The following is a 26,236-nucleotide window of genomic DNA, read 5'->3' on the forward strand; positions in this document are numbered from 1 at the left end:
GGTTACACACTCATCCTGAGAATGACAGGACATCTGGGTTACTGCTGGGTTACACACCACTCCTGAGAATGACAGGACATCTGGGTTACTGCTGGGTTACACACCACTCCTGAGAATGACAGGACATCTGGGTTACTGCTGGGTTACACACCACTCCTGAGAATGACAGGACATCTGGGTTACTGCTGGGTTACACACCACTCCTGAGAATGACAGGACATCTGGGTTACTGCTGGGTTACACACCACTCCTGAGAATGACAGGACATCTGGGTTACTGCTGGGTTACACACCACTCCTGAGAATGACAGGACATCTGGGTTACTGCTGGGTTACACACCACTCCTGAGAATGACAGGACATCTGGGTTACTGCTGGGTTACACACCACTCCTGAGAATGACAGGACATCTGGGTTACTGCTGGGTTACACACCACTCCTGAGAATGACAGGACATCTGGGTTACTGCTGGGTTACACACCACTCCTGAGAATGACAGGACATCTGGGTTACTGCTGGGTTACACACCACTCCTGAGAATGACAGGACATCTGGGTTACTGCTGGGTTACACACCACTCCTGAGAATGACAGGACATCTGGGTTACTGCTGGGTTACACACCACTCCTGAGAATGACAGGACATCTGGGTTACTGCTGGGTTACACACCACTCCTGAGAATGACAGGACATCTGGGTTACTGCTGGGTTACACACCACTCCTGAGAATGACAGGACATCTGGGTTACTGCTGGGTTACACACCACTCCTGAGAATGACAGGACATCTGGGTTACTGCTGGGTTACACACCACTCCTGAGAATGACAGGACATCTGGGTTACTGCTGGGTTACACACCACTCCTGAGAATGACAGGACATCTGGGTTACTGCTGGGTTACACACCACTCCTGAGAATGAAAGGACATCTGGGTTACTGCTGGGTTACACACCACTCCTGAGAATGACAGGACATCTGGGTTACTGCTGGGTTACACACCACTCCTGAGAATGACAGGACATCTGGGTTACTGCTGGGTTACACACTCATCCTGAGAATGACAGGACATCTGGGTTCCTGCTGGGTTACACACCACTCCTGAAAATGACAGGACATCTGGGTTACTGCTGGGTTACACACCACTCCTGAGAATGACAGGACATCTGGGTTACTGCTGGGTTACACACTCATCTTGAGAATGACAGGACATCTGGGTTACTGCTGGGTTACACACTCATCCTGAGAATGACAGGACATCTGGGTTACTGCTGGGTTACACACTCATCCTGAGAATGACAGGACATCTGGGCTGCAGCTGGGTTACACACTCCTGAGAATGACAGGACATCTGGGTTACTGCTGGGTTACACACTCATCCTGAGAATGACAGGACATCTGGGTTACTGCTGGGTTACACACTCATCCTGAGAATGACAGGACATCTGTGATACTGCTGGGTTACACACTCATCCTGAGAATGACAGGACATCTGTGTTACTGCTGGGTTACACACCATCCTGAGAATGACAGGACATCTGGGTTACTGCTGGGTTACACACTCATCCTGAGAATGACAGGACATCTGGGTTACTGCTGGGTTACACACTCATCCTGAGAATGACAGGACATCTGTGTTGCTGCTGGGTTACACACTCATCCTGAGAATGACAGGACATCTGGGTTACTGCTGGGTTACACACCACTCCTGAGAATGAAAGGACATCTGGGTTACTGCTGGGTTACACACTCATGCTGAGAATGACAGGACATCTGGGTTACTGCTGGGTTACACACTCATCCTGAGAATGACAGGACATCTGGGTTACTGCTGGGTTACACACCACTCCTGAGAATGACAGGACATCTGGGTTACTGCTGGGTTACACACCACTCCTGAGAATGACAGGACATCTGGGTTACTGCTGGGTTACACACCACTCCTGAGAATGACAGGACATCTGGGTTACTGCTGGGTTACACACCACTCCTGAGAATGACAGGACATCTGGGTTACTGCTGGGTTACACACCACTCCTGAGAATGACAGGACATCTGGGTTACTGCTGGGTTACACACCACTCCTGAGAATGACAGGACATCTGGGTTACTGCTGGGTTACACACCACTCCTGAGAATGACAGGACATCTGGGTTACTGCTGGGTTACACACCACTCCTGAGAATGACAGGACATCTGGGTTACTGCTGGGTTACACACCACTCCTGAGAATGACAGGACATATGGGTTACTGCTGGGTTACACACCACTCCTGAGAATGACAGGACATCTGGGTTACTGCTGGGTTACACACCACTCCTGAGAATGACAGGACATCTGGGTTACTGCTGGGTTACACACCACTCCTGAGAATGACAGGACATCTGGGTTACTGCTGGGTTACACACCACTCCTGAGAATGACAGGACATCTGGGTTACTGCTGGGTTACACACCACTCCTGAGAATGACAGGACATCTGGGTTACTGCTGGGTTACACACCATCCTGAGAATGACAGGACATCTGGGTTACTGCTGGGTTACACACCACTCCTGAGAATGACAGGACATCTGGGTTACTGCTGGGTTACACACCACTCCTGAGAATGACAGGACATCTGGGTTACTGCTGGGTTACACACCACTCCTGAGAATGACAGGACATCTGGGTTACTGCTGGGTTACACACCACTCCTGAGAATGACAGGACATCTGGGTTACTGCTGGGTTACACACCACTCCTGAGAATGACAGGACATCTGGGTTACTGCTGGGTTACACACCACTCCTGAGAATGACAGGACATCTGGGTTACTGCTGGGTTACACACTCATCCTGAGAATGACAGGACATCTGGGTTACTGCTGGGTTACACACCACTCCTGAGAATGACAGGACATCTGGGTTACTGCTGGGTTACACACCACTCCTGAGAATGACAGGACATCTGGGTTACTGCTGGGTTACACACCACTCCTGAGAATGACAGGACATCTGGGTTACTGCTGGGTTACACACCACTCCTGAGAATGACAGGACATCTGGGTTACTGCTGGGTTACACACCACTCCTGAGAATGACAGGACATCTGGGTTACTGCTGGGTTACACACCACTCCTGAGAATGACAGGACATCTGGGTTACTGCTGGGTTACACACCACTCCTGAGAATGACAGGACATCTGGGTTACTGCTGGGTTACACACCACTCCTGAGAATGACAGGACATCTGGGTTACTGCTGGGTTACACACCACTCCTGAGAATGACAGGACATCTGGGTTACTGCTGGGTTACACACCACTCCTGAGAATGACAGGACATCTGGGTTACTGCTGGGTTACACACCACTCCTGAGAATGACAGGACATCTGGGTTACTGCTGGGTTACACACCACTCCTGAGAATGACAGGACATCTGGGTTACTGCTGGGTTACACACCACTCCTGAGAATGACAGGACATCTGGGTTACTGCTGGGTTACACACCACTCCTGAGAATGACAGGACATCTGGGTTACTGCTGGGTTACACACCACTCCTGAGAATGAAAGGACATCTGGGTTACTGCTGGGTTACACACCACTCCTGAGAATGACAGGACATCTGGGTTACTGCTGGGTTACACATCACTCCTGAGAATGAAAGGACATCTGGGTTACTGCTGGGTTACACACCACTCCTGAGAATGACAGGACATCTGGGTTACTGCTGGGTTACACACCACTCCTGAGAATGAAAGGACATCTGGGTTACTGCTGGGTTACACACTCATCCTGAGAATGACAGGACATCTGGGTTACTGCTGGGTTACACACCACTCCTGAGAATGACAGGACATCTGGGTTACTGCTGGGTTACACACTCATCCTGAGAATGACAGGACATCTGGGTTCCTGCTGGGTTACACACCACTCCTGAAAATGACAGGACATCTGGGTTACTGCTGGGTTACACACCACTCCTGAGAATGACAGGACATCTGGGTTACTGCTGGGTTACACACTCATCTTGAGAATGACAGGACATCTGGGTTACTGCTGGGTTACACACTCATCCTGAGAATGACAGGACATCTGGGTTACTGCTGGGTTACACACTCATCCTGAGAATGACAGGACATCTCGGCTGCAGCTGGGTTACACACTCATTCTGAGAATGACAGGACATCTGGGTTACTGCTGGGTTACACACTCATCCTGAGAATGACAGGACATCTGGGTTACTGCTGGGTTACACACTCATCCTGAGAATGACAGGACACCTGTGATACTTCTGGGTTACACACTCATCCTGAGAATGACAGGACATCTGTGTTGCTGCTGGGTTACACACTCATCCTGAGAATGACAGGACATCTGGGTTACTGCTGGGTTACACACTCATCCTGAGAATGACAGGACATCTGGGTTACTGCTGGGTTACACACTCATCCTGAGAATGACAGGACATCTGTGTTGCTGCTGGGTTACACACTCATCCTGAGAATGACAGGACATCTGGGTTACTGCTGGGTTACACACCACTCCTGAGAATGAAAGGACATCTGGGTTACTGCTGGGTTACACACTCATGCTGACAATGACAGGACATCTGGGTTACTGCTGGGTTACACACTCATCCTGAGAATGACAGGACATCTGGGTTACTGCTGGGTTACACACTCATCCTGAGAATGACAGGACATCTGGGTTACTGCTGGGTTACACACTCATCCTGAGAATGACAGGACATCTGGGTTACTGCTGGGTTACACACCACTCCTGAGAATGACAGGACATCTGGGTTACTGCTGGGTTACACACCACTCCTGAGAATGACAGGACATCTGGGTTACTGCTGGGTTACACACTCATCCTGAGAATGACAGGACATCTGGGTTACTGCTGGGTTACACACCACTCCTGAGAATGAAAGGACATCTGGGTTACTGCTGGGTTACACACTCATGCTGAGAATGACAGGACATCTGGGTTACTGCTGGGTTACACACTCATCCTGAGAATGACAGGACATCTGGGTTGCTGCTGGGTTACACACTCATGCTGACAATGACAGGACATCTGGGTTACTGCTGGGTTACACACTCATCCTGAGAATGACAGGACATCTGGGTTACTGCTGGGTTACACACTCATCCTGAGAATGACAGGACATCTGGGTTACTGCTGGGTTACACACCACTCCTGAGAATGACAGGACATCTGGGTTACTGCTGGGTTACACACTCATCCTGAGAATGACAGGACATCTGGGTTACTGCTGGGTTACACACTCATCTTGAGAATGACATGACATCTGGGTTACACACTCATCCTGAGAATGACAGGACATCTGGGTTACTGCTGGGTTACACACTCATCTTGAGAATGACAGGACATCTGGGTTACTGCTGGGTTACACACTCATCTTGAGAATGACAGGACATCTGGGTTACTGCTGGGTTACACACTCATCCTGAGAATGACAGGACATCTGGGTTACTGCTGGGTTACACACTCATCCTGAGAATGACAGGACATCTCGGCTGCATTTGGGTTACACACTCATTCTGAGAATGACAGGACATCTGGGTTACTGCTGGGTTACACACTCATCCTGAGAATGACAGGACATCTGGGTTACTGCTGGGTTACACACTCATCCTGAGAATGACAGGACACCTGTGATACTTCTGGGTTACACACTCATCCTGAGAATGACAGGACATCTGTGTTGCTGCTGGGTTACACACTCATCCTGAGAATGACAGGACATCTGTGTTGCTGCTGGGTTACACACTCATCCTGAGAATGACAGGACATCTGGGTTACTGCTGGGTTACACACTCATCCTGAGAATGACAGGACATCTGTGTTGCTGCTGGGTTACACACTCATCCTGAGAAGGACAATACATCTGGGTTACTGCTGGGTTACACACCACTCCTGAGAATGACAGGACATCTGGGTTACTGCTGGGTTACACACTCATCCTGAGAATGACAGGACATCTGGCTTACTGCTGGGTTACACACAGAGGAAAATAATAAATACTGAGAATGACAGGAAACTGCAGAGACAACAGGAAGAGTGAAAGGTACTACGGGAGCCAAAAGAAGCACATTGAAATGCAACAGACAAAACCTGTCGATTAGTCATAGACTTTACTGATCATGATATGAATAAATAATGTTGGTTAGTTAAAGCCTTTACCAAATGTGATATGAATAAGTAATACTAGATAGTCGTAGCCTTTACTAAATGTGATATGAATAAATCATACTAGATAGTTGTTTACTAAATGTGATATGAATAAATCCTAGATTACTTTACTAAATGTGATATGAATAAATAATACTAGATAGTCGTACCCTTTACTAAATGTGATATGAATAAATAATACTAGATAGTCGTAGCCTTTACTAAATGTGATATGAATAAATCATACTAGATAGTCGTAGCCTTTACTAAATGTGATATGAATAAATAATACTAGATAGTCGTAGCCTTTACTAAATGTGATATGAATAAATAATGCCGGTCAGTCGAAGCCTTCACTGAATGTGATACTGTCACATCTTGAACATAGAGAGCCTTGTTATTCTCTCTTTTGGTTATGTTGAGGTGTGACTAGGGGGGGTGTTCCTATCTAGGTTGTTTGTATTTCTATGTTGGCCTGGTATGGTTCCCAGTCCAGGCACGGCGGCCAACCCAGATCCATGGCAGGAGTCTTCCTCTGCGCCAATGCCCAGTCCAGTTCTGGCGTCCAGTCCCTCTCCATGGCAGGAGTCTTCCTCTGTGCCGATGCCCAGTCCAGGTCTGGCGTCCAGTCCCGCTCCATGGCAGGAGTCTTCCTCTGCGCCGATGCCCAGTCCAGTTCTGGCGTCCAGTCCCGCTCCATGGCAGGAGTCTTCCTCTGCGCCGATGCCCAGTCCAGTTCTGGCGTCCAGTCCCGCTCCATGTCAGGATTCTTCCTCTGCGCCGATGCCCAGTCCAGTTCTGGCATCCAGTCCCGCTCCATGGCAGGAGTCTTCCTCTGCGACGATGCCCAGTCCAGTCCCGCTCCATGGCATGAGTCTTCCTCTGCGCCGATGCCCAGTCCAGGTCCAGTCCCGCTCCATGGCATGAGTCTTCCTCTGCGCCGATGCCCAGTCCAGTTCTGGCGTCCAGTCCCGCTCCATGGCAGGAGTCTTCCTCTGCGACGATGCCCAGTCCAGGTCTGGCGTCCAGTCCCGCTCTATGGCATGAGTCTTCCTCTGCGCCGATGCCCAGTCCAGGTCCAGTCCCGCTCCATGGCATGAGTCTTCCTCTGCGCTGATGCCCAATCCGGGCACGGCATTCTACCCGGCTCCATGGCCGGACTCGTGGCCTGGGTGGGGCAAAGACCCGCACTAGAGCCGCCACCGCCACCGCCACCGCCACTAGTCACCCCCCCTACCCTCCCCAGTTGGTTTCAGGTTTTGTATGATGTCCCCACATCCTTCAAGATGTACACCATTGTTCCTGTACCCAAGAAAGCAAAGGTTACAGAACTAAATGACTATCGCCCATAGTACTAACTTCTGTCATCATGAAGTGCTTTGAGTGGGTTATTAAGGATCATATCACCTCTACCTTACCTGACACCCTGGACACACTTCAATTTGCTTACCACCCCAACAGATACACAGATGATGCAATCACTATTGCTCTGCACGCTGCCCTATCCCACCTAGACATGTAGAATACCTATGTAAGAATGCTATTCATTGACTATAGCTCAGCCTTCAACACCATTTTTAGTTTTTTACTAACAACATGCAAGACTTTGAGAAAAGCCAGAGTTTCTATGTATGCGGATGACTCAACACTGTACATGTCAGCTACTTCAGCAACTGAAATGTTTGCAACACTCATCAAAGAGCTGCAGTTAGTTTCAGAGTGGGTGGCAGGAAATAAGTTAACACTACATATTTCTATAACTAAAAGCATTGTATTTGGAACAAAACACTCACTAAACCCTAAACCTCAAGTAAATCCGGTAATAAATAATGTGGAAATTGAGCAAGTTGAGATGACTAAACTGCTTGGAGTAACCCTGGATTGTAAACTGTCATGGTCAAAAAATATTAATGCAGTGGTAGCTAAGATGGGAGAAGTCTGTCCATAATAAAGCGATGCTCTCCTTTCTTAACAACACTAGGCAGGTCCTACAGGCCCTAGTTTTGTCGCACCTGGACTACCGTTCAGTCGTGTGGTCAGGTGCCTCAGAACAGGGAAGCACAGCTGGCCCTTGGATGTACACAGAGAGCTAATATTAATAATATGCATGTCAATCTCTCCTGGATGAAAGTGGAAGAGAGATTGACTTGATCACTACTTTTATTTATGAGTTATTGACATGCTGAATGTACGGAGCTGTCTGTCTAAACTACTGGCACACAGCTCAGACACCCATACATACCCCACAAGACATGCCACAAGAGGTCTCTTCACAGTCCTTATGTCCAGATTTGACTATGGGAGGCACACAGTACTACATAGAGCCATGACTACATGGAACTCTATTCCATATCAAGTAACTGACACAAGCAATAAAATTACATTTAAAAAACAGATAAAAAAAAACCTTATGGAACAGCGGGGACTGTGAAGCAACAAAAACATTGGCACACACACACACACACACACACACACACACACACACACACACACACACACACACACACACACACACACACACACACACACACACACACACACACACACACACACACACACACACACACACACACACACACACACACACACACACACACACACACACACACACACACACACACACACACACACACACACACACGATAAAATACACACTACACATAACATGGATTTAGTACGTTAGATACGTATGTGGTAGTGATGGAGTAGGGGCCTGAGGGCACACAGTGTATTATGAAATCTGAATATATTGTAATGTTTTAAAATTGTATAAAGTGTCTTTAATTTGGCAGGACCCCAGGAAGAGTAGCTGCTGCTTTGGCAGCAGCTAATGGGGATCCATAATAAATACAAACACAAATAGTACTCTCCAAGCTCATCCTCAAGCTTGGGGCCCTGGGTCTGAACCCCACCCTGTGCAACGGGGTCCTGGACTTCCTGACCCGCCACCCCCAGGGGTGTAGGTAGGAAACAACACGTCCACTTCACTGATCCTCAATACTGGGGCCCCACAAGGGTGCATACTCAGCCCCCTCCTGTATTCCCTGTTTACCCATGACTGCTTGGCCACACACACCTCCAACTCAATCATCAACTTTCCCGACGACACAACCATAGTAGGCCTGATTAACAACCATGACGAGACTACAGGGAGGAGGTGTGGGCCCTGGCGGAGTGGTGCCAGGAAATGTAACCTCTCCCTCAACGTAATCAAAACGAAGGAGATGATTGTGGATTTCAGGGAAGAACAGAGGGAGCACGACCCTATCTAAATTGATGAGACTTTAGCGGAGTAGGTGGAAAGCTTCGAGTTCCTCTGTGTACACATCACTGACAATCTGAAATGGTCCACCGACACAGACAGTGTGGTGAAGAAGGCACAACAGCACCTCTTCAACCTTTTTACATTTTTATTTTATTTTAGTAGGCAAGTCAGTTAAGAACAATTTCTTATTTACAATGACGTCCTACACCAGCCAAACACAGACAACACTGGGCCAATTGTGTGCTGCCCTATGGGACCCCCAATCATGGCCAGATGTGATCCGCCTATATTCAGACCAGGTACCGTAATAACACCTCTTGCACTGAGATGCAGTGCCTTGGACCGCTGCGCCACTTGGGAGCTCTCAGGAGGCTGATGAAATTTGGCTTGGCCCCTAAGACCCTCACAAACTTTTACATGTGCACAATTGTGAGCATCCTGTTGGGCTGTATCGCCGTCTGGTACGGCAACTGCACCGCCTGCAACCGCAGGGCGGTCCAGAGGGTCTGCCCAAATTCATCACAGAGGGAAAACTACCTGCCCTCCCGGACATCTTCAGCACCAAATGTCACAGGGAGACCAAAAAGATCGTCAAGGTCATCAACCACCTGAGCCATGGCCTGTTCACCCTGCTATCATCTATAAGGCGAGGTCAGTACAGGTTCATCAAAGCTGGGACAGAGAGACTGAAAAACAGCTTCTATCTCAAGGCAATCAGACTGTTAAAAAAGCCATCACTAGAGGCTGCTGCCCTATAAACATAGACTTGGGATCACTGGTCACTTTAATAATGTTTGTATGCTGCTTTACTCATCTCATATGTATATACTATATTCTATTCTACTGTATTTTAGTCGATGACACTCCACATTGCTCGTCCTAATATTTATATATTTCTGAATTCTGTTATTTTACTTGTAGATTTGTGTGAATGGTTGTGAATTGTTCGAAATTACTGCACTGTTGGAGCTAGGAACACAAGCATTCCACCTGAAATAACTTCTTCAACATATGTGTATGTGACCAATAACATTTTATTTAATTTGTTATTTGATATGAATAAATAATACCGGTTAGTCGTAGCCTTTACTGAATGTGATATGAATAAATAATACAGGTTAGTTGTAGCCTTTACTGAATGTGATATGAATAAATAATACAGGTTTGTTGTAGCCTTTTAGTATGAATAAATAATACAGAATGTGATATGAATAAATAATACAGGTTAGTTGTAACCTTTACTGAATGTGATATGAATAAATAATACAGGTTTGTTGTAGCCTTTAGTGAATGTGATATGAATAAATAATACAGGTTAGTTGTAGCCTTTACTGAATGTGATATGAATAAATAATACAGGTTAGTTGTAGCCTTTACTGAATGTGATATGAATAAATAATACCGGTTAGTTGTGAACTTTACTGAATGTGATATGAATAAATAATACAGGTTAGTCGTGAACTTTACTGAATGTGATATGAATAAATAATACAGGTTAGTTGTAGCCTTTACTGAATGTGATATGAATAAATAATACAGGTTAGTTGTAGCCTTTACTGAATGTGATATGAATAAATAATACAGGTTAGTTGTAGCCTTTACTGAATGTGATATGAATAACAAATACAGGTTAGTTGTAGCCTTTACTGAATGTGATATGAATAAATAATACATGTTAGTTGTAGCCTTTACTGAATGTGATATGAATAAATAATACAGGTTTGTTGTAGCCTTTACTGAATGTGATATGAATAAATAATACAGGTTTGTTGTAGCCTTTACTGAATGTGATATGAATAAATAATACAGGTTTGTTGTAGCCTTTACTGAATGTGATATGAATAACTAATACAGGTTAGTTGTAGCCTTTACTGAATGTGATATGAATAACAAATACAGGTTAGTTGTAGCCTTTACTGAATGTGATATGAATAACAAATACAGGTTAGTTGTAGCCTTTACTGAATGTGATATGAATAAATAATACAGGTTAGTTGTAGCCTTTACTGAATGTGATATGAATAAATAATACAGGTTAGTTGTAGCCTTAACTGAATGTGATATGAATAACAAATACAGGTTAGTTGTAGCCTTTACTGAATGTGATATGAATAAATAATACAGGTTAGTCGTGAACTTTACTGAATGTGATATGAATAAATAATACAGGTTAGTTGTAGCCTTAACTGAATGTGATATGAATAACAAATACTGTTATGCAGGTGAATGAGGACCCAAAAGCGACTTGGCGAAAACAGAGTTTTTAATCCAGTAAGAAACTTTACAAAACAAAAAGCATAATACTACTCGTAAAGACGAGAACAGACAGGAGACTTGATCGAGAACTGCAGGTTGCCTCGGGAAGGCACTTGAACCTAGCAGACTCAGACACCTGCTCACCACGCAGCATCTGAGGGAAACACGACACGACAGGGCAAAACATAGACACAGCACGGTGAATTATAGATGAGGATCCGACAGGGCAGGTACGGAAAACAAGGAGAGAAATAGGGACTCTAATCAGGGAAAAGGATCGGGAACAGGTGTGGGAAGACTAAATGATGATTAGGGGAATAGGAACAGCTGGGAGCAGGAACGGAACGATAGAGAGAAGAGAGAGCGAGAGAGTGAGAGAGGGAGGGGGAGAGAGAGGGATAGAAAGAGGGAAAGAACCTAATAAGACCAGCAGAGGGAAACGAATAGAAGGGGAAGCACAGGGACAAGACATGATAATTAATGACAAAACATGACAGTACCCCCCACTCACCGAGCGCCTCCTGGCGCACTCGAGGAGGAATCCTGGCGGCAACGGAGGAAATCATCAATGAGTGAACGGTCCAGCACGTCCCGAGACGGAACCCAACTCCTCTCCTCAGGACCGTAACCCTCCCAATCCACTAAGTATTGGTGACCCCGTCCCGAGAACGCATGTCCATGATCTTATGTACCTTGTAAATAGGTGCGCTCTCGACAAGGACGGGAGGGGGAGGGAAGACGAACGGGGTGCGAAGAAAGGGCTTGACACAGGAGACATGGAAGACAGGATGGACGTGACGAAGATGTCGCGGAAGAAGCAGTCGCACAGCGACAGGATTGACGACCTGGGAGACACGGAACGGACCAATGAACCGCGGAGTCAACTTACGAGAAGCTGTCGTAAGAGGAAGGTTGCGAGTGGAAAGCAACACTCTCTGGCCGCAACAATACCTTGGACTCTTAATCCTGCGTTTATTGGCGGCTCTCACAGTCTGTGCCCTGTAGCGGCAAAGTGCAGACCTCACCCTCCTCCAGGTGCGCTCACAACGTTGGACAAACGCTTGAGCGGAGGGAACGCTGGACTCGGCAAGCTGGGATGAGAACAGAGGAGGCTGGTAACCCAGACTACTCTGAAACGGAGATAACCCGGTAGAAGACGAAGGAAGCGAGTTGTGAGCGTATTCTGCCCAGGGGAGCTGTTCTGCCCAAGACGCAGGGTTTCTGAAAGAAAGGCTGCGTAGTATGCGACCAATCGTCTGATTGGCCCTCTCTGCTTGACCGTTAGACTGGGGATGAAACCCGGAAGAGAGACTGACGGACGCACCAATCAAACGACAGAACTCCCTCCAAAACTGTGACGTGAATTGCGGGCCTCTGTCTGAAACGGCGTCTAACGGGAGGCCATGAATTCTGAACACATTCTCGATAATGATTTGTGCCGTCTCCTTAGCGGAAGGAAGTTTAGCGAGGGGAATGAAATGTGCCGCCTTAGAGAACCTATCGACAACCGTAAGAATCACAGTCTTCCCGCAGACAAAGGCAGACCGGTAATGACGTCTAGGGCGATGTGAGACCATGGTCGAGAAGGAATGGGGAGCGGTCTGAGACGACCGGCAGGAGGAGAGTTACCCGACTTAGTCTGCGCGCAGTCCGAACAAGCAGCCACGAAACGGCGCATGTCACGCTCCTGAGTCGGCCACCAAAAGCGCTGGCGAATAGACGCAAGAGTGCCTCGAACACCGGGATGACCAGCTAACTTGGCAGAGTGAGCCCACTGAAGAACAGCCAGACGAGTGGAAACAGGAACGAAAAGGAGGTTACTAGGACAAGCGCGCGGCGACGCAGTGTGCGTGAGTGCTTGCTTAACCTGTCTTTCAATTCCCCAGACTGTCAACCCGACAACACGCCCATAAGGAAGAATCCCCTCGGGATCAGTAGAAGCCACAGAAGAACTAAACAGACGGGATAAGGCATCAGGCTTGGTGTTCTTGCTACCCGGACGGTAAGAAATCACAAACTCGAAACGAGCGAAAAACAACGCCCAACGAGCTTGACGGGCATTAAGTCGTTTGGCAGAACGGATGTACTCAAGGTTCTTATGGTCTGTCCAAACGACAAAAGGAACGGTCGCCCCCTCCAACCACTGTCGCCATTCGCCTAGGGCTAAGCGGATGGCGAGCAGTTCACGGTTACCCACATCATAGTTGCGCTCAGATGGCGACAGGCGATGAGAAAAATAAGCGCAAGGATGAACCTTATCGTCAGACTGGAAGCGCTGGGATAGAATGGCTCCCACGCCTACCTCTGAAGCGTCAACCTCGACAATGAATTGTCTAGTGACGTCAGGAGTAACGAGGATAGGAGCGGACGTAAAACGTTCTTTTAGAAGATCAAAATCTCCCTGGGCGGAACCGGACCACTTAAAACACGTCTTGACAGAAGTAAGAGCTGTGAGAGGGGCAGCAACTTGACCGAAATTACGAATGAAACGCTGATAGAAATTAGCGAAACCTAAAAGCGCTGCAACTCGACACGTGACCTTGGAACGGGCCAATCACTGACAGCTTGGACCTTAGCGGAATCCATCTGAATGCCTTCAGCGGAAATAACGGAACCGAGAAAAGTAACGGAGGAGACATGAAAAGAGCACTTCTCAGCCTTTACGTAGAGACAATTCTCTAAAAGGCGCTGTAGAACACGTCGAACGTGCTGAACATGAATCTCGAGTGACGGTGAAAAAATCAGGATATCGTCAAGATAGACAAAAACAAAGATGTTCAGCATGTCTCTCAGAACATCATTAACTAATGCCTGAAAAACAGCTGGCGCATTCGCGAGACCAAACGGCAGAACCCGGTACTCAAAATGCCCTAACGGAGTGTTAAACGCCGTTTTCCACTCGTCCCCCTCTCTGATGCGCACGAGATGGTAAGCGTTACGAAGGTCCAACTTAGTAAAGCACCTGGCTCCCTGCAGAATCTCGAAGGCTGATGACATAAGGGGAAGCGGATAACGATTCTTAACCGTTATGTCATTCAGCCCTCGATAATCCACGCAGGGCGCAGAGTACCGTCCTTCTTCTTAACAAAAAGAACCCCGCCCGGCCGGAGAGGAAGAAGGCACTATGGTACCGGCGTCAAGAGACACAGATAAATAATCCTCGAGAGCCTTACGTTCGGGAGCCGACAGAGAGTATAGTCTACCCCGAGGAGGAGTGGTCCCCGGAAGGAGATCAATACTACAATCATACGACCGGTGAGGAGGAAGGGAGTTGGCTCGGGACCGACTGAAGACCGTGCGCAGATCATGATATTCCTCCGGCACTCCTGTCAAATCGCCAGGTTCCTCCTGAGAAGTGGAGACAGAAGAAATGGGAGGGATGGCAGACATTAAACACTTCACATGACAAGAAACGTTCCAGGATAGGATAGAATTACAAGACCAATTAATAGAAGGATTATGACATACTAGCCAGGGATGACCCAAAACAACAGGTGTGAAAGGTGAACGAAAAATCAAAAAAGAAATAGTCTCACTGTGGTTACCAGATACTGTGAGAGTTAAAGGTAGTGTCTCAAATCTGATACTGGGAAGATGACTACCATCTAAGGCAAACATGGGCGTAGGCTTGTCTAACTGTCTGAAAGGAATGTTATGTTTCCGAACCCATGCTTCATCCATGAAACAACCCTCAGCCCCAGAGTCAATCAAGGCACTGCATGTAGCACCCGAACCGGTCCAGCGTAGATGGACCGACATAGTAGTACAGGATCTAGATGAAGAGACCTGAGTAGTAGCGCTCACCAGTAGCCCTCCGCTTACTGATGGGCTCTGGCCTCTTACTGGACATGAATTAACAAAATGTCCATCAAATCCGCAATAGAGGCACAGGCGGTTGGTGATCCTCCGTTCCCTCTCCTTAGTCGAGATGCGAATCCCTCCCAGCTGCATGGGCTCAGTCTCAGAGCCAGAGGAGGGAGATGGTTGCGATGCGGAGCAGGGAAACACCGTTGATGCGAACTCTCTTCCACGAGCCTGGTGACGAAGATCTACCCGTCGTTCTATGCGGATGGCGAGAGCAATCAAAGAGTCCACACTGGAAGGAACCTCCCGAGAGAGAATCTCATCTTTGACCACTGTGTGGAGTCCCTCCAGAAAACGAGCGAGCAGCGCCGGCTCGTTCCAGTCACTAGAGGCAGCAAGAGTACGAAACTCTATAGAGTAATCCGTTATGGATCGATCACCTTGGCATAGGGAAGCCAGGGCCCTAGAAGCCTCCCCACCAAAAACTGAACGGTCAAAAACCCGAATCATCTCCTCTTTAAAGTTCTGGTAATTGTTAGAACAATCAGCCCTTGCCTCCCAGATAGCTGTGCCCCACTCTCGGGCCCGGCCAGTAAGGAGTGAAATGACGTAAGCAACCCGAGCTCTCTCTCTAGAGTATGTGTTGGGTTGGAGAGAGAACACAATCTCACACTGGGTGAGAAAGGAGCGGCACTCAGTGGGCTGCCCGGAGTAGCAAGGTGGGTTATTAACCCTAGGTTCTGGAGGCTCGGCAGGCCAGGAAGTAACAGGTGGCACGAGACGAAGACTCTGGAACTGTCCAGAGAGGTCGGAAACCTGAGCGGCCAGGTTCTCCACGGCATGGCGAGCAGCAGACAATTCCTGCTCGTGTCTGCCGAGCATGGCTCCTTGGATCTCGACGGCAGTGTTACGAGCCTCTGTAGTCGCTGGGTCCATTCCTTGGTCGGATCTTTCTGTTATGCAGGTGAATGAGGACCCAAAAGCGACTTGGCGAAAACAGAGTTTTTAATCCAGTAAGAAACTTTACAAAACAAAAAGCATAATACTACTCGTAAAGACGAGAACAGACAGGAGACTTGATCGAGAACTGCAGGTTGCCTCGGGAAGGCACTTGAACCTAGCAGACTCAGACACCTGCTCACCACGCAGCATCTGAGGGAAACACGACACGACAGGGCAAAACATAGACACAGCACGGTGAATTATAGATGAGGATCCGACAGGGCAGGTACGGAAAACAAGGAGAGAAATAGGGACTCTAATCAGGGAAAAGGATCGGGAACAGGTGTGGGAAGACTAAATGATGATTAGGGGAATAGGAACAGCTGGGAGCAGGAACGGAACGATAGAGAGAAGAGAGAGCGAGAGAGTGAGAGAGGGAGGGGGAGAGAGAGGGATAGAAAGAGGGAAAGAACCTAATAAGACCAGCAGAGGGAAACGAATAGAAGGGGAAGCACAGGGACAAGACATGATAATTAATGACAAAACATGACAAAATACAGGTTAGTTGTAGCCTTTACTGAATGTGATATGAATAAATAATACAGGTTAGTCGTGAACTTTACTGAATGTGATATGAATAAATAATACAGGTTAGTTGTAGCCTTTACTGAATGTGATATGAATAAATAATACAGGTTAGTTGTAGCCTTTACTGAATGTGATATGAATAAATAATACAGGTTAGTTGTAGCCTTTACTGAATGTGATATGAATAACAAATACAGGTTAGTTGTAGCCTTTACTGAATGTGATATGAATAAATAATACAGGTTAGTTGTAGCCTTTACTGAATGTGATATGAATAAATAATACATGTTAGTTGTAGCCTTTACTGAATGTGATATGAATAAATAATACAGGTTTGTTGTAGCCTTTACTGAATGTGATATGAATAAATAATACAGGTTTGTTGTAGCCTTTACTGAATGTGATATGAATAAATAATACAGGTTAGTTGTAGCCTTTACTGAATGTGATATGAATAAATAATACAGGTTAGTTGTAGCCTTTACTGAATGTGATATGAATAAATAATACAGGTTAGTTGTAGCCTTAACTGAATGTGATATGAATAACAAATACAGGTTAGTTGTAGCCTTTACTGAATGTGATATGAATAAATAATACAGGTTAGTTGTAGCCTTTACTGAATGTGTTCCTGTTAGTCGTAGCCATTATCCCAACCTACATGTACAAATGACCTTGACTAACCTGTACCCCCGCACATTGACTCAGTCCCGGTACCCGCTGTACAGTGCCTTGCGAAAGTATTCACCCCCTTGAACGGACCTCTGAGACTATCACAGTGCAGGTGCATTTATACGGAGACTTGCTTACACACAGGTGGATTGTATTTATCATCATTAGTAATTTAGGTCAACATTGGATCATTCAGAGATCCTCACTGAACTTCTGGAGAGAGTTTGCTGCACTGAAAGTAAAGGGGCTGAATAATTTTGCATTTTACTTTAGTTTATTTAGCAAATATTTTCTTAACTCTATTTCTTGAACTGCATTGTTGATAAGTGTGTGTGTGTGTGTGTGTGTGTGTATTCATCCAGTATGTATCCTTCACAGGTTACCTCCTCCAGCAGCAGTCAGTTAGTGTGTGCCCTTCACCTGGTTACCTCCTCCAGCAGCAGTCAGTCAGTGTGTGACCCTTCAGAGGTTACCTCCTCCTGCAGCAGTCAGTCAGTGTGTGACCCTTCACAGGTTACCTCCTCCAGCAGCAGTCAGTCAGTGTGTGACCCTTCAGAGGTTACCTCCTCCAGCAGCAGTCAGTCAGTGTGTGCTCTTCACCTGGTTACCTCCTCCAGCAGCAGTCAGTCAGTGTGTGACCCTTCAGAGGTTACCTCCTCCTGCAGCAGTCAGTCAGTGTGTGACCCTTCAGAGGTTACCTCCTCCTGCAGCAGTCAGTCAGTGTGTGCCCTTCACCTGGTTACCTCCTCCAGCAGCAGTCAGTCAGTGTGTGACCCTTCAGAGGTTACCTCCTCCTGCAGCAGTCAGTCAGTGTGTGACCCTTCACAGACAGGTTACCTCCTCCAGCAGCAGTCAGTCAGTGTGTGACCCTTCACCTGGTTACCTCCTCCAGCAGCAGTCAGTCAGTGTGTGACCCTTCAGAGGTTACCTCCTCCAGCAGCAGTCAGTCAGTGTGTGCTCTTCACCTGGTTACCTCCTCCAGCAGCAGTCAGTCAGTGTGTGACCCTTCAGAGGTTACCTCCTCCTGCAGCAGTCAGTCAGTGTGTGACCCTTCACAGGTTACCTCCTCCAGCAGCAGTCAGTCAGTGTGTGCCCTTCACCTGGTTACCTCCTCCAGCAGCAGTCAGTCAGTGTGTGACCCTTCAGAGGTTACCTCCTCCTGCAGCAGTCAGTCAGTGTGTGACCCTTCACAGACAGGTTACCTCCTCCAGCAGCAGTCAGTCAGTGTGTGACCCTTCAGAGGTTACCTCCTCCAGCAGCAGTCAGTCAGTGTGTGCCCTTCACCTGGTTACCTCCTCCAGCAGCAGTCAGTCAGTGTGTGACCCTTCAGAGGTTACCTCCTCCTGCAGCAGTCAGTCAGTGTGTGACCCTTCAGAGGTTACCTCCTCCTGCAGCATTCAGTCAGTGTGTGACCCTTCACAGGTTACCTCCTCCAGCAGCAGTCAGTCAGTGTGTGACCCTTCAGAGGTTACCTCCTCCAGCAGCAGTCAGTCAGTGTGTGCCCTTCACCTGGTTACCTCCTCCAGCAGCAGTCAGTCAGTGTGTGACCCTTCAGAGGTTACCTCCTCCTGCAGCAGTCAGTCAGTGTGTGCCCTTCACCTGGTTACCTCCTCCAGCAGCAGTCAGTCAGTGTGTGACCCTTCAGAGGTTACCTCCTCCAGCAGCAGTCAGTCAGTGTGTGCCCTTCACCTGGTTACCTCCTCCAGCAGCAGTCAGTCAGTGTGTGACCCTTCAGAGGTTACCTCCTCCTGCAGCAGTCAGTCAGTGTGTGACCCTTCACAGACAGGTTACCTCCTCCAGCAGCAGTCAGTCAGTGTGTGACCCTTCAGAGGTTACCTCCTCCAGCAGCAGTCAGTCAGTGTGTGCCCTTCACCTGGTTACCTCCTCCAGCAGCAGTCAGTCAGTGTGTGACCCTTCAGAGGTTACCTCCTCCTGCAGCAGTCAGTCAGTGTGTGACCCTTCAGAGGTTACCTCCTCCTGCAGCATTCAGTCAGTGTGTGACCCTTCACAGGTTACCTCCTCCAGCAGCAGTCAGTCAGTGTGTGACCCTTCAGAGGTTACCTCCTCCAGCAGCAGTCAGTCAGTGTGTGCCCTTCACCTGGTTACCTCCTCCAGCAGCAGTCAGTCAGTGTGTGACCCTTCAGAGGTTACCTCCTCCTGCAGCAGTCAGTCAGTGTGTGACCCTTCACAGGTTACCTCCTCCAGCAGCAGTCAGTCAGTGTGTGACCCTTCAGAGGTTACCTCCTCCTGCAGCAGTCAGTTAGTGTGTGCCCTTCACCTGGTTACCTCCTCCAGCAGCAGTCAGTCAGTGTGTGACCCTTCAGAGGTTACCTCCTCCTGCAGCAGTCAGTCAGTGTGTGCCCTTCACATGTTACCTCCTCCAGCAGCAGTCAGTCAGTGTGTGACTCTTCACAGGTTACCTCCTCCTGCAGCAGTCAGTCAGTGTGTGACCCTTCAGAGGTTACCTCCTCCTGCAGCAGTCAGTCAGTGTGTGCCCTTCAGAGGTTACCTCCTCCTGCAGCAGTCAGTCAGTGTGTGCCCTTCACAGCACAGGTTACCTCCTCCAGCAGCAGTCAGTCAGTGTGTGCCCTTCACCTGTTTACCTCCTCCAGCAGCAGTCAGTCAGTGTGTGCCCTTCACAGGTTACCTCCTCGAGCAGCAGTCATTCAGTGTGTGCCCTTCACAGGTTACCTCCTCCAGCAGCAGTCAGTGTGTGACCCTTCACAGGTTAACCTCCTCCAGCAGCAGTCAGTCAATGTGTGCCCTTCACCTGGTTACCTCCTCCAGCAGCAGTCAGTTAGTGTGTGACCCTTCACAGGTTACCTCCTCCAGCAGCAGTCAGTTAGTGTGTGCCCTTCACAGGTTACCTCCTCCAGCAGCAGTCATTCAGTGTGTGCCCTTCACAGGTTACCTCCTCCAGCAGCAGTCAGTTAGTGTGTGCCCTTCACAGGTTACCTCCTCCAGCAGCAGTCAGTCAGTTTGTCAGGTGGCTGATGGATTTAGGGAAATTATGTCTACCTGCTGTAGACTCATAGATTAGTGTGTGTGTGTGTGTGTGTCTGCTTGCATGTGTGTCTATGTGTGTATACCTACATGCAGGTAAGCTGCTGTTAAAAACCTGACTGTACATGCTGTTCTCATCCAGTTTCTTTTAATCCCCTGACACTAACCAACAAGAAGAAACAAGAGGTCTCTCATATTACAGCAGCATCTGTCCTTAGAACTTTCATTTGGCATGAAAAGCACTTGAGGTTGTTAAAGCAGGTCGGCTTAGAGTGGTGAAGTGCTTTTAGGCTGCTGGATTAGGAGTGCTGACGGAGAAGAACAGTTGGACGCGTGGGGAAATCTTGGGGGGGTCAGCCCTAATGACTACTTGTGCAGGTGAGAGTGGCGTGCGCTGGGTCGGAGCCAAGATGTGTAATCCTGTTCTGCACGGCCCTGACAACTTCACTCAGAAAAGCTGTGAAGAGTGCATGCTCATTCGTGTCCGGCCCACAGACAGACAGAGAAGGTAACCAACAGGTTAAAAATAACATGGCAGGAATGTGAGAAATGCTCTTTAATAATAAGGCCCTCTGTCTCTCCAGGGCAGGTCAGTTGTGGGGAGGTGTGGAGTGGCAGGTTGTCAACTGGCTGTTTCTGGGAAGCTCAGTGTTGACAGAATCAGGATGAGATACAAGAGTTTGGACGGAGAAAGGGAGCGAGCAAGCGAGGGAGCGAAGGAGAGTGTGATCAATCTGCATTAGAGAGAGGAGGGAAAGAGAGAAAGTGAGGGCGAGAGAATGGGAGGGTATGATCATGCTGTACGAGAGAGAGGGAGAGTGTGATCAAGCTGCATGAGAGAGAGGGAGAGTGTTATCAAGCTGCATGAGAGAGAGGGAGAGTGTGATCAAGCTGCATGAGAGAGAGGGAGAGTGTGATCAAGCTGCATGAGAGAGAGGAGGGAAAGAGAGAAAGTGAGGGCGAGAGAATGGGAGGGTATGATCATGCTGCATGAGAGAGAGGGAGAGTGTGATCAATCTGCATTAGAGAGAGGAGGGAAAGAGAGAAAGTGAGGGCGAGAGAATGGGAGGGTATGATCATGCTGCATGAGAGAGAGGGAGAGTGTGATCAAGCTGCATGAGAGAGAGGGAGAGTGTGATCAAGCTGCATGAGAGAGAGGGAGAGTGTGATCAAGCTGCATGAGAGAGAGGGAGAGTGTGATCAAGCTGCATGAGAGAGAGGGAGAGTGTGATCAAGCTGCATGAGAGAGGGGGAGAGTGATCAAGCTGCATGAGAGAGAGGGAGAGTGTGATCAAGCTGCATGAGAGAGGGAGAGTGTGATCATGCTGCATAAGAGAGAGGGAGAGTGTGATCATGCTGCATGAGAGAGAGGGAGAGTGTGATCAAGCTGCATGAGAGAGAGGGAGAGTATGATCAAGCTGCATGAGAGAGAGGGAGAGTGTGATCAAGCTGCATGAGAGAGAGGGAGAGTGTGATCAAGCTGCATGAGAGAGAGGGAGAGTGTGATCAAGCTGCATGAGAGAGAGGGGGAGAGTGATCAAGCTGCATGAGAGAGAGGGAGAGTGTGATCAAGCTGCATGAGAGAGGGAGAGTGTGATCATGCTGCATGAGAGAGAGGGAGAGTGTGATCATGCTGCATGAGAGAGAGGGAGAGTGTGATCAAACTGCATGAGAGAGAGGGAGAGTATGATCAAGCTGCATGAGAGAGAGGGAGAGTGTGATCAAGCTGCATGAGAGAGAGGGAGAGTGTGATCAAGCTGCATGAGAGAGGGAGAGTGTGATCAAGCTGCATGAGAGAGGGAGGGAGGGAGGGTTATGAAGTGATGGTTTTTATTTAGGTTTGTTTTACACTGTACAACAATTCTCTCTTAATTGTCATTCTGAAGAGAGAGACATACACCTACTGAACAGATGGGTAATAGCAGACAAGCATGTCTTTGATCAACTGAGAATTCACTTCATGTAGACACAAACTGAAGAGAAACCATTTTTATTAGCATATTTGATGAGGGTGTAGACTTGGATGACATTCAGTCCACATGGGGTAGTATACTGTAACAGCTCAGTAGGCTCAGACCACAGATATCCTACTGTATAGAGGCCTTGCAGTTGTGTCACAAATCACCTAGCAACCCCACCAGGCACCATGTTGGAAGTCTTCCAATCGTTCACATGGCTGGCTGTTTTGCACTACCACCGGAAATTCCGGGAAGAATGGAGGCAGTTGGAGAAACAATTTAGAACAAATTAGAAGAAGCTTGGCCACCGCTCTAGGGGGGCCTACTGCGAGACCTTTCATTTATTTATACATTTTTCATTTAAAAAACCTTCACGACCTGCAAAACCAGAGAGAAGACAACGGACAACATCCTACAGTATGCTATGAGTTTGCCCTGATAAATAGCCAAATTGGAGGGTATTTTGATGGGCAATTTTTATAAACAGTGTAGCTGTAAATTGTGTTATACAACTTCCCATATGTTGAATGTTGACATTTCTCATTAAATCTGACTTTCTCTGTTTTACTGTAAATCATGTTAAGATGAATGGGGATTCATTATAACTGGCTAGACTGGACTATACTAGCCTCGACTAAACCAGATTACACTGGAATAAGTATAATTTTCTTTTCCTGTGAGGGAACTTCTTAGTAAAATGATTCTATTCAGTCCAGTCCAGTCAGTCACATTGGCACTAGGTCAGCACAATAAACCTAGGCACTGATAGGACAGTACTGGAACTCTGGCACCATCATTCTGGGGCATCAAAATGTGGTTGTCGTGACAACATACCCAACAATTCAGATTTTTGCGCAAATTAATTAAATTTCTCAGTAACTTCTGCTGTACACTTGGAACAGAGCAGAGTGCAAACCTCTCATTGACCTATAGGCCTGAAAGACACCCAGGAGAATTATTCACACCCATGATTATTGGTTTCCCAGTACCTAACCCAGCAAAACATATACTGAGAGAGAGTCAGCCCCAGAGCAGTTCTCCTGGAGCAGTCTAGGGGTTCAGTGCTCCAAGGCACAATGAATGCTGTCACCGGAGATATTCCTGCCAGCAGCCCTCTGATTAAGCAGATCACATTTTGCTAGATATTCTTCTCCTAGACCTGGGATTCCCCAAATAAGCTCATCACATCACTCCCACCCCCCCCATATACTTTCAAAGTTACCACTAAGCCCTACAGTTGAACATTCATTTCATACTCTAGTTCACATTTGCTTTCCCAGTCTGCTCCTCGGATGGAGCAAGAGGGCTGGTGGAGGGAAATGGAGAGAGTGATAGAGAGTAAGGAGATGAGGACGACACTGTGAAGTTTCTCTATAAACTGCTGTATAAGATTCAGAAGGAGGGGGAAGCTGTTGAAGAGAGTGTAGTACACAAATGAGGCTCTGAATAACAGGAGAGAGGAGGAAGAGAGGATGGAGACAGGGGTCGCCAGGCAGAGAGGGAGGAGGTAGAGAGGATGGAGACAGGGGTCGCCAGGCAGAGAGGGAGGAGGTAGAGAGGATGGAGACAGGGGTCGCCAGGCAGAGAGGGAGGAGGTAGAGAGGATGGAGACAGGGGTCGCCAGGCAGAGAGGGAGGAGGTAGAGAGGATGGAGACAGGGGTCGCCAGGCAGAGAGGGAGGAGGTAGAGAGGATGGAGACAGGGGTCGCCAGGCAGAGAGGGAGGAGGTAGAGAGGATGGAGACAGGGGTCGCCAGGCAGAGAGGGAGGAGGTAGAGAGGATGGAGACAGGGGTCGCCAGGCAGAGAGGGAGGAGGTAGAGAGGATGGAGACAGGGGTCGCCAGGCAGAGAGGGAGGAGGTAGAGAGGATGGAGACAGGGGTCGCCAGGCAGAGAGGGAGGAGGTAGAGAGGATGGAGACAGGGGTCGCCAGGCAGAGAGGGAGGAGGTAGAGAGGATGGAGACAGGGGTCGCCAGGCAGAGAGGGAGGAGGTAGAGAGGATGGAGACAGGGCTCGCCAGGCAGAGAGGGAGGAGGTAGAGAGGAAGGAGACGGTGGTGGTCAAGCAGAGAGATGTGGTGAAAGAGAAGAAGTATGTGCATAGACAGAAAGGGAAACTGGAGAATAAGAGTAAGAAGCTGGAAATATTGGAGAAAGTTGGAAAGGAAGAAAGAATATGACAATGGGAGAGATGATGAAACAGAAAGATGGAGAGAAAGAAAATCATGTGGAAGAAAAGGCAAAGATGGAGATGAAGAAAATGAAAGAAGAGTTGAAGGGAGGAAGTGAAGATTAAAGAGTGAAAGAGACAGAGAGGGAGGAGTTTGAAAAGAAGAAAAAAGAAGAAGAAAGAGGCCAGGCAGGAGGTAGAGGGATGGCTTAGGTGGGGACAGAGGTAGAGGAGGATGAGGCTTATGAAGGTGGGGACAGAGGTAGAGAGGATGAAGCTTATGAAGGTGGGGACAGAGGTAGAGAGGATGAAGCTTAGAGGAGGTAGAGAGGATGGAGACAGGGGAGGATGAAGCCAGGCAGAGAGGGGAGAAGGTAGAAGGATGGAGACAGGGGTGGGGACAGGCAGAGAGGGAGGAGAAGTGGGGACAGAGAGGATGAGATGAAGGTGGGGACAGGGCTGAGCCAGGCAGAAGGTGGGGACAGAGGGAGAGGATGAGGCTTATGAAGGTGGGGACAGAGGTAGACAGAAGGTGGGGACAGAGGTAGAGAGGATGAGGCTTATGAAGGTGGGGACAGAGGTAGAGAGGATGAAGCTTATGAAGGTGGGGACAGAGGTAGAGAGGATGAGGCTTATGAAGGTGGGGACAGAGATAGAGGATGAAGCTTAGAAGGTGGGGACAGAGGTAGAGAGGATGAGAAAGGTGGGGACAGAGGTAGAGGATGAAGCTTATGAAGGTGGGGACAGAGGTAGAGGATGAGAGAAGGTGGGGACAGAGGTAGAGAGGATGAGGCTTATGAAGGTGGGGACAGAAGAGAAAGCTATGAAGGTGGGGACAGAGGTAGAGAGATGAAGGGAAACTGGGGAGAGGTATGAAGAGAAGAAGAGGAAATGAAGCTTATGAAGGTGGGGACAGAGGTAGAGAGGATGAAGCTTATGAAGGTGGGGACAGAGGTAGAAGGATGAATTATGAAGGTGGGGACAGAGGTAGGAGGATGAAGATGAAGGTGGGGACAGAGGTAGAAAGAGGCTTATGAAGGTGGGGACAGAGGTAGAGAAGGATGAAAAGTGGGGACAGAGGTAGAGAGGTGAAGGGAAGAGAAGGATGAGGCTTATGAAGGTGGGGACAGAGGTAGAGAGGATGAGGCTTATGAAGGTGGGGACAGAGGTAGAGAGGATGAGGCAAAGGTGGGGACAGAGGTAGAGAGGATGAGGCTGAAGGTGGGGACAGAGGTGAGAGGTAGAAGATGAGGCTTATGAAGGTGGGGACAGAGGTAGAAGGATGAGGCTTATGAAGGTGGGGACAGAGGTAGAGAGGATGAAGCTTATGAAGGTGGGGACAGAGGTAGAGAGGATGAAAGAAGGTGGGGACAGAGGTAGAGAGGATGAGGCTTATGAAGGTG

Source organism: Oncorhynchus gorbuscha, linkage group LG06 (genome assembly GCF_021184085.1).
Source record: "Oncorhynchus gorbuscha isolate QuinsamMale2020 ecotype Even-year linkage group LG06, OgorEven_v1.0, whole genome shotgun sequence".
NCBI classification, from domain to species: domain Eukaryota; kingdom Metazoa; phylum Chordata; class Actinopteri; order Salmoniformes; family Salmonidae; genus Oncorhynchus; species Oncorhynchus gorbuscha.